The sequence below is a fragment of the Schistocerca americana genome, chromosome 3 (genome assembly GCF_021461395.2).
Source record: "Schistocerca americana isolate TAMUIC-IGC-003095 chromosome 3, iqSchAmer2.1, whole genome shotgun sequence".
In the NCBI taxonomy this organism is placed as follows: Eukaryota; Metazoa; Arthropoda; class Insecta; order Orthoptera; family Acrididae; genus Schistocerca; species Schistocerca americana.
The window spans coordinates 393,620,404-393,629,596 of record NC_060121.1 but is presented as its reverse complement, the minus strand read 5'-3'; the positions used below and the strand labels follow the sequence as shown (position 1 = coordinate 393,629,596).

The window sequence follows — 9,193 nt, the reverse complement described above, 5'->3', positions numbered from 1 at the left end:
CTTGCAATATTAAATTTTCGTTCCCAAGGTCCCCCAACAATCTGATCAATTGTGTCTCTATCATCTCAGTATACGTTTTAGAGTTCATTGTAGTGTTCCGCCAAGCAATGCGTAATTTATGTTTAGCACAGACGGCTGCCCACATATAACATTTCCATTAAACAAATTTCTGGTCATTCTTATCAAGTCCTCTGTTCTCAGATCATGCCAATAATATCGAAATTCATCCCGACCATCCAAGTTCTTCTCGTCACTGAAGATCACTTTATCCCATTCTGAAGATCATTACATACGTTTTTCAGCTATTTGCAATGTAGCCTATTTATGTTTGTGTGTTTCAGCTCGTTTCTGCAGTGGTATCTTGAATGCAAGGCGTTTGTCATTTGACAAAATTTATCTTACACTTCTTGCAGTTACTGACAAATGTAAATCAGCAGTAAGCTGAGAAGAATAACGGTTTGTGGCTCTTGCTTTGCGCATGAGGAACCATTTCAAGGCCTCAAATACGAAGGTTGGAACTCAGATAATGGCAACTATTTATTCACAATCGATACAAACGAGTTATATGTTTGCACCTGTTTCTGTCCTTCAAAGTAGTCATCAGCGTTGTGTGGAACCCGTTGTTGCGATGTGGAAGGCGTAGTATACCGTTAGCAGAGACTGTTCTGTTGGTGGTGCGAATGAAGCGATCTACTTCCTGTCAAATCTCTGGAACAGTTCTGAAGCGAATTGCCACGAATTGGTTCCTTCATCTTCGGAATCAAATCAAAGTCACAAGGACTTAAGTCCGGGGAGTATGGTGGATGGTACAGTGTTTCCCAGTCCCATCGACCGAACACAGCAGCCACAGCTTGCGCTGCATGTGCTCGCGCATTGTCGTGCAAAATGATGGGTGGGTTACGCAGAAAGTGTCGCCGCTTCTTTCGCAAAGCTGGTCGCAGATGATGCTCCAAAAACGAATAGTAACACTGTGCACTGACGGCCTGCCTTGGAGGAAACGTAATACGTTAGGATAACACCATCCCAGTCTTACACAAGAATCACCATAACTTTAGACCGCTCCATTCGCACCATCAACAGAAGAGGCTCTGCTAACGGTATACTAAGCCTTCCTCATGGCTGGCCAGGGGTTCTACACAACGCTGGTGACTTCTTTGAAGGACAGTAACAGGTGCAAACATGTAACTCTTTTTTATCGGTTGTGAATAAATAGTTACCACAGTTTAAGTTCCAAACCTCGTAATTTTCGACTTAGCAGCTTTTTAAGTTACTTCCATATCGGCTAACGAAATTATCAATTACTGTACTTGAAATGGTTAATTTCTTGGGAATTTGACGATAAGAGAGTCCTATTTTCTTGAACGCACTAATTTTGCTTTTTCATTTCGTGATAACAGTTTCCGTATGGTATTGTCACAAAATTTACGTACACAACACCCAATCCCATTAATGGTATCTTCTTCCTATCTGCAATAAAGGCACATACGCGCACTCTAACACTACACAGAGCGGACTGCCTTTATACTGAGTTCCGCCATCTAGCACCCGAATATTTGATGTCTTGCTATATACTGAGCTACTGACATCAAATGCGATACCATTTGTCTGCATTTGTTAGGGAACTGCATCTCATACTATCACATATACACTCTTCACATCTATTCCAGCGTACAATGGTTATTTTCCTATACATAACCATGCCTCTATACTGATTTCCACAACTGCATGTAACGCAGCAACACGAGGTCTGATATGCAGCCACTATTGCTGTCGTCAACATTATAAAAATGCTGTCCTCCTCGTTACTACACGAATCCACGCTCCAGTAAAAATGAAAAAAACAGTTTTGTTTTGCAGACAGAGAATGAACTTTTCTTTTTTTGAGCAAATGAATATTTAATGTGAAGTCCTTCATCAGTTGTAACTTTTGTAAACCTTATTACAGACAGTGATAATAGGAATGATAACATTCGATTACCAATGGACTACAGTAAATCTTCAAGATAACTAGCATCTATCATTCTGTTGTTGACTGTTACGCTTCCCCTGTGAACGATTCAACGTAGCGTTGTTAAAAGAAGTCTAGCTGTAAATAATGAAGACGAAATCGTAAACTGGCTGGAACGCTGCTGAAAAATTTAAGTCAATTCCCTGAAGTGGGGTTTCCATATATTATGTAGAGACAATTTCAAGGCACTGTTTGTTACAGCGAGACCACTTTATGGTAGACTTGCACAGATAAATATGGAATAAGGGCAAATCTGTATACCTCCTGAAGCTGGCATCGCTTGAAGTCCATACCATCTGCAAGAAAACAAATAACTGCACATGTCTCTCTTCACAGTGGAAGTGGCTCTCAGGTTTCGTAATATACTCTTGGCATCTTTTCTTTTTTCATTTAAGCGAGCAGGTCGGTCTTAATCAATATGTTTGAATGAAATGGCTTTTAATATTTCAGTATAGTGACTTAGTTAAAAGTAAGGTGAAAACTTACTCTGTACTTAATCAACTGCAAAGTCCAACAGAAATCACAAGAAAAAAACCTACAGTATTCGCTGGGTGTTATCAATTTCTGAGAGATTAACATTCACCCTGTTCTTCAATTTTTTTCACAAGAGATGCAGCACACCTAACTGTGTCGATTTCTTGTATCATTTTAGTGCGAACTTTTCAGGTACATGGTATAAACAGCGAGAAAATATAGAAAGTAAAATCCATGACCAGAGTTTATTAACAGTTTTTCATGGTTACTTATACAGTTCACGTTCCAGAGACGAAGTAACGTTAATAACCATAGCTGTTCCTTTGGGAAAGTCCAATTCCGTCTTTAGACGTTAATTTGTAAAATATCCCCACAAATCGATTTTTCTATCTCTTACACGCCATCACAAGTGAACTGAAAAGTATAGTACATGGCTAATGTGCATTTTATAGGCGTTAAGCCCTCCAGAAATATCAAATTTAGCTATAAGTTATGTAAAAGGTACACTTGAGCTGACAGTTATACTGGCGAAACTTCGATATCGCGGTACAGCCCAGTACGGCACGAGTAGTGAATACACTAGGTGATAGTAACTGCCTACCAAGATTAGTGTGCGCTACATCCGCAGTATCTATCTATGTGGCCATGTCAGTGGCTCATACGCCCATTTAGAATGGTTGCGACCAGGTACTTAGTGTGCGTGCACGCCAGTACCTCATATCACAAATCTAACACCCGTCATGCCTTCTAAATCTTAAGAGAAGCTAATGTGCTATATGATCCTACCCATGAGACAGGGAACATTTGTAAATTTCTGTGCTGCTGGTGTCCACCGATGGAACAAGCTATTCTGCGTTCTGTGCACAATTCAGTGCCCTGTAGCATTTGAAAATAGGCTGAATAACTGCATTTTGTAACTGCCATACTTTTCCCTAAGAACTGATGTGTGTTACTAGTCTCTGCTCTGTCAATCAGTAAATCAAATGCTCCCCTTTTCACCCAATTACGCTGCTTTTCGTCTCTTTAGTACGTAATTTCATTTCCTCTCTTCATTACAAGTGTTTCTATACACTCCTCTTGCTGTACCTCCCCTGCCCTTTCCCTCATGTCCATTGCTGAAAATCCACTTAGTTTAAATATACCTGTTCATAATTTTTCTTTTGTATTTAACTTTTCATGAACTAATAAAAAGTGAGCTATTTGCTACAATGCCTACTATTGCTTTCCACTGTTTGTATTTAAGTTACTTCTAAGTGTTATCTCGCACATTGTATATAAGTCTTTTTATAACATATTTGTCGCTATGTGAACATAATGCAAAATAAGTAGAAAACTTGGTTATACATAAGAGATGATGTGACGCACTCTTATTCTTGTCAGAACAAATAAAGTAATAAATAAACGAAAATAAAAACATGTATTTACAGAAAATAAAAAAAAAAATGTAATCGTCGTATGGCATGGTTGGGTGGGATATCCCACAGGGTGGGTTGAGCCGCCTATTCTTCGCCCACGTTGGCCACTTCCGTTGTGGATTTGTGAGATGTTTGTGATTAAAACATCCACTGAGGCTGCACTGTTATTTAGTGACTGAAGTCTTTACACTGCCAGGTTTCACGACTCAGACCCATTTACAGATATATCTGTAAATATTTGGTCGAAGCGACATTGTGAGAAATAGCTTGCAAGGTAACACATCTGCCGTACATGGCTCATCAGATAGAACATTCAAAGTTGCCAGCGCAAGAAGCACCTTTCAGCAGTTCCTTTTACCTGAGTACAATACGGTAATCAATCGGACGAGGCACGTCTGGCAGATGTCTTACCGAGCAAGTTAGCTTTGACATGTACGCTGCGACCTACTGTTTATACGAGTAGACACAATTGAAGATGGGGCTGAGTCCCCGAAATCTGATAGTGTAAATACTTCAGTCAGCAAATAACCGTAAGAATGTAGGGGACGGTTTAATCGTGATGTGGATATCGCACCAGCAAACATTTATGGATATGTTACAGATGGGTTGCATGTCTATTTTGCAGAGTTCAGGTGAGAGTAATCGATGCGTATATAGTGTAGTGAAAATGTAATCACATGCCAGTTCTAGTATAATATATTTGTCCAATGAATACCCGTTTATCATCTGCATTTCTTCTTGGTGTAGCAATTTTAATAGCCAGTAATGTAACTGATTTATATAACTGTAAAATAATTGTATAAGGTGCTCGTGGGCTAATGGTCACTTTATGGCAAAACAGACAGAATTCTTATCTAACAATATCTTATAATAAATTCTTGATCTACACATTCGAGTCATCGGCACGCATCTTGTATCTGGTAACCGAAAATAAGGTGGAGATGCGGATAATCGAGTAGCTGCCTACGTACGACTTGTAATTCTGGGGCTGTTTCCGGCGTGAGCTGTTGTTCACTATCACGGTCTTCTCTGCTGCTCGGAACACCACCGCTATGACTCGGCAGGGAGCAAACGTGGAGCCAGAGGTTCGTCCATTACACGCTGACCGTGCGAACATTGCAGCCTTAAGACACGGGTTAATCACAGGCCGAGACAATCCATCTTGGTTCGGCAGAGAGCCGCGTTCTCTGCTGCTCTCTCCTCCCAACACTCCCCCCTTTCTTCTCCCTACCCCCCTTCCCCTATTTCGCTCTGACGAGCAGACGGCGAGTAGCCGAGCAGAAGGGGCGGCAACGTATTGATTGATGGAGCTATCGCGTTCGCCTGCTCGGGGAGGAATCACAATTAAGGGGGGTCTGGAGTGGCCAGCGGGCCAGATTAAGACACCCAAATTGATTTAGCTGATGGGATAACCCGGTATCGGCGCACTTTCTCCGAGGCGCAGGAGCGCTGCGGATGGATGGGCGTCTTCATGGGGGCTGAGTGCGGTTGCAGGCGGCCCGGCGGCCCAGAAATCAAATGGAGGGTGGCGGTCGGCTGGAGAGATTAGGCAGAAGACTTGCCTTCCACCCTCTCTTATAAGCGGTTTAAGCAGGGGAAAAAATTCTGTTACGATGAGAGAAGGGGAAATAGCAGTAAATATGGGGAGAGGCCCTCGGGAGGGCTTAGGGGAACAAAGTTTTGATGGATATTTTGCTGAACTCTGTAAACGAGGAGAAACAGAGAGAGAGAGAAAAACCAGTAGCTCTCATGCATTTAAACTGAATGTTTTTGATAGTAGGTGGAGATTCTGGAACAGAATTCTTTGCGTAGCAAGTGGAAAGCTTAATGTCCATTTATAATACATCTTTTACATTCCAAAATTCCATAGCTTACGATCCAGTGGTGCTGGCACAGTAGCTCAGAGTGTTCGATCAGGGGACTGACAACTCGCTGTAATAAAAAAATAAAAATATATATAAAAAGGAAGCCTTGTGAACTTCTCATAGACAGAATCTGGAAGGTGTCATGCCCATCCGCAAAGAACCATTGTCACAAGAAATATTACGAAATTAAATAACGGTTAGCGTTTCTGCCGCTAGACCAGGGTCCCCATGTTCAATTACCAGCTGGGTCAGAGATTTTATCCACTTATAGACTGGGTGTCAACCTGTCCGCATCGTCGTCATTGCATCATCGTCAACTCTCAAGTCGCCGAGGTGACGTCAAATAAAAGTATTTACAATAGTCAGCCGCACAAACACAAATGGGGCTTTTCGGCCAATAATGCCATGTTATCACTTAGTTTCCATGCCAATAGGGATGGGTTGGGGTAATTATTTTCCGGTCCGGATATCAGTCCGAAAGGGGACTGATGACCACAGATGTTAAGTCCCATAGTGCTCAGAGCCATTTGAACCATCAGTCCGAAAACTAAATATACACGCTGCAATTGCGATGCAACAGACTTGCCTTGCAGTTGACATAGGTGCTAATTTCACAAGGAGACCGCACCTACTCGTCGTCACCGATTCCATTCAGAATTTACAGTATACGCTGGACTTGAAATGAAAATGACAGAAGTTGGAGCTCCAAATGACCAAGCGTTTGGGGAAAAGGAAGCATTTTTGGCAGGGGTCGGGAGTGACGTACCCATTTATGGTAGCGTTGTTACCAGGGACAGGTTGCTGCAGCGGAGAGTGTACAGAACGTTAATCCGAAGGTCACGGGGTTGAGACCCTATGCGGAAACAATTTTTATTTTTTACGTTCAGTGTTTACGTTACTTACACTGGAAATAAACGGAAACAATGCTCAGTATACTTTATTCATTTATATTTTCATAAATGGCGTGAAACAAATGAGCAGAGGAAAATTTGGAACTGCAAATAAATTTCCGAGAAAGGATTGTAATTACAGCGCCCACGAGGACTCTGCAATTAACTTTCCAAGAACGGATTGTAATTAAAGAGTACAGCACTTCGTATTCCGTTAGTTTCATTTTGACGTTCGAACAGTCATCGACAGCTGCTCGCGAACAATAAGTCCCCTGCGCAGGTAAAATCGGCTCCTCGAGCGAGAGAAAAAGAAATCACATCCTGAGAAGACTGCATCAAAATACATTCGACTGTACATCACTAGCTACCCTAACTAATTTTTGGTGGAATGGTGCGTTACGCGTGGCTTACTTCCAAATTGTACGATGAGAGAGAACATTTTACGAAAGTAAAGTAATTTTGTTTTTCTACGGAAACCTAAAGCGTAGAAACACATTGTTTATAGCGTGTGAAAGACACCGAGACAATTACTGCTTCCACTGTTTTTGCAACGAATATCATCCCAGTACGTGTAAATCAATTTTAAAGCTATAAAGGTATCTGATTTTGTGTATGAGGTTCTCGTGTGCGCCTAACAATTTCTTCCTGGAAAATTATTTACAATTCCAATTTTTCCCTTGCCTGTCCTTTTATACCCTTTATAAAAAAAAATATTAAAAAATACAGCATACCAAGGGCTATTCCGGTTTGTTTGCAGTTGAAGTAAGGTAAAAACTGAAAATAAAAATAAAAAGTTCTCGCATTGGGATTTGACCCCACGACCCTCGGATTACCGGTTTTTCCTCTTGCCACTGAGCCAACCTCTGCCTGGAAATTGCGCTAACATAAATGACTCATTCATCTCTTGCTCACCCTCTACAGTTCTTATCCCTCTCCCCCCCCCCCCCCCCCCCCGCACTTCTTGCCAATAATAAATTGGTAATGTGTCACAATGTGCCTATCAACCGATCCCCCCTTTCAGTGAAGTCGTGCCACAAATTTCTTTTCTTCCCAATTGCAAGCAGTACCTCATCATTAGTTACATCACCTACCATCTAATCTTCAGCTTTCTTCTGTAGCACAACATTTCCAAAGCTTCTGTTCTCTTCTTGTCTAGACTCCTTTACGCCCACGTTTCACCTCCATACAAGGCTACACTCCAGACAAATACCTTCATAAAATATTTCTCGACCGTAAAATCTACATTCGATGTTAAAAAATTTGTCTTCTTCACAAATGCTTTTCTAGTCATTGCCAGTCTGCATTTTATATCATATCCACTTCGGCTCTCATTAATTAAAGCATTCCGTCTTCAAGCCGGAAGTGGCCCATCGGGACCATCCGACCGCCGTTTCATCCTTAGCTGAGGATGCGGATAGGAGGGGCGTGTGGTCAGCACGTCGTTATGATGGTTTTCTTTGACGGGAGCCGCTACTATTCGGTCGAGTAGCTCATCATTTGGCATCATGAGGCTGAGTGCACTCCGAGAAATGGCAACAGCTCAAGGAGGCCAGGACAGTCACCCATCCTATTGCAGGCCACGCCCGACAGTGCTTAACTTCGGTGATCTGACGGGAACCGGTGTATCCACTGCGGCAAGGCCGTTGCCTTCATTAATTATGTTACTGCCTAAATAGCGAAACTCGACTACTTCTTTTAGTGCCTCGTTTCCTAAACTAATGCCCTCAGCATCGCCTAAACTATGTTGACAGTATTCCATTACCCTTGTTTCGCTTTTGCTGATGTGTACCTCATGTCTTCTTTTCAAAACACAGCCCATACCATTAATCTACTCTTGAACGTCCTTTGCTGCGTCAGACAGAATTTAATATCATCAGCAAACGTCACAGTTTTTAATTCTTCTCCCCGAATTTTTAAATTCGTTCCCCAAGTTTTTTTTACTTTGCTTCTTGCTCAATGTACATACTGAATAAAAGCAGGGATAGGCTACAACCCTTTCTCACTCCCTTCGCAACCAATGCTTCCTTTCCCGCCCACTGACTATTAGAACTGCTTTCTGATTTCTGTACAAGTTGTAAATAGCCTTTCTCTCCCTGTATTTTACTCATGCTACCCTCAGAATACCTAAGGTGACAAATCCTAGGAAACTTTCTCCACTTTTCTTAATCCTTCAATGCTTGACCTTCCTCGCTGGTGTTTTTACTTTTTCAAAAACAAGCCAAGTCGTCATGTAAGGGATCATCATTTTTTTCTTTTTCATTCTTCTCTATACAATTCTTGTCAGCAACTCGGAGACATGACAGTTACGTTGGACAGTTTCCGACTTTTATCCTTCTAGCAGGGGTGCGTGTGATTTACGGTTGCAGCTTTCATGTCGTAACAGTCGCTTCAAAGTAGAAATCTCACTGGTCTGGCGGACTACTGAGTTTTTATTCGTTAGTAATGTCTGTGCGAAATGGAAAACTACTTACTGACGAATAAAGTGGTGGAAGAAAGATAGCGAGAATAAAATGAATTGTTTCCGTCACAATTAGAATATTA

General features: G+C 41.7%; 1 pseudogene; it reads right to left on the bottom strand.

The window, feature by feature from the left end:
- Window positions 1-8,182: 8,182 nt before the first annotated feature.
- LOC124608115 lies at window positions 8,183-8,300 on the bottom strand (annotated as a pseudogene).
- Between the last annotated feature and the right edge of the window lie 893 nt (window positions 8,301-9,193).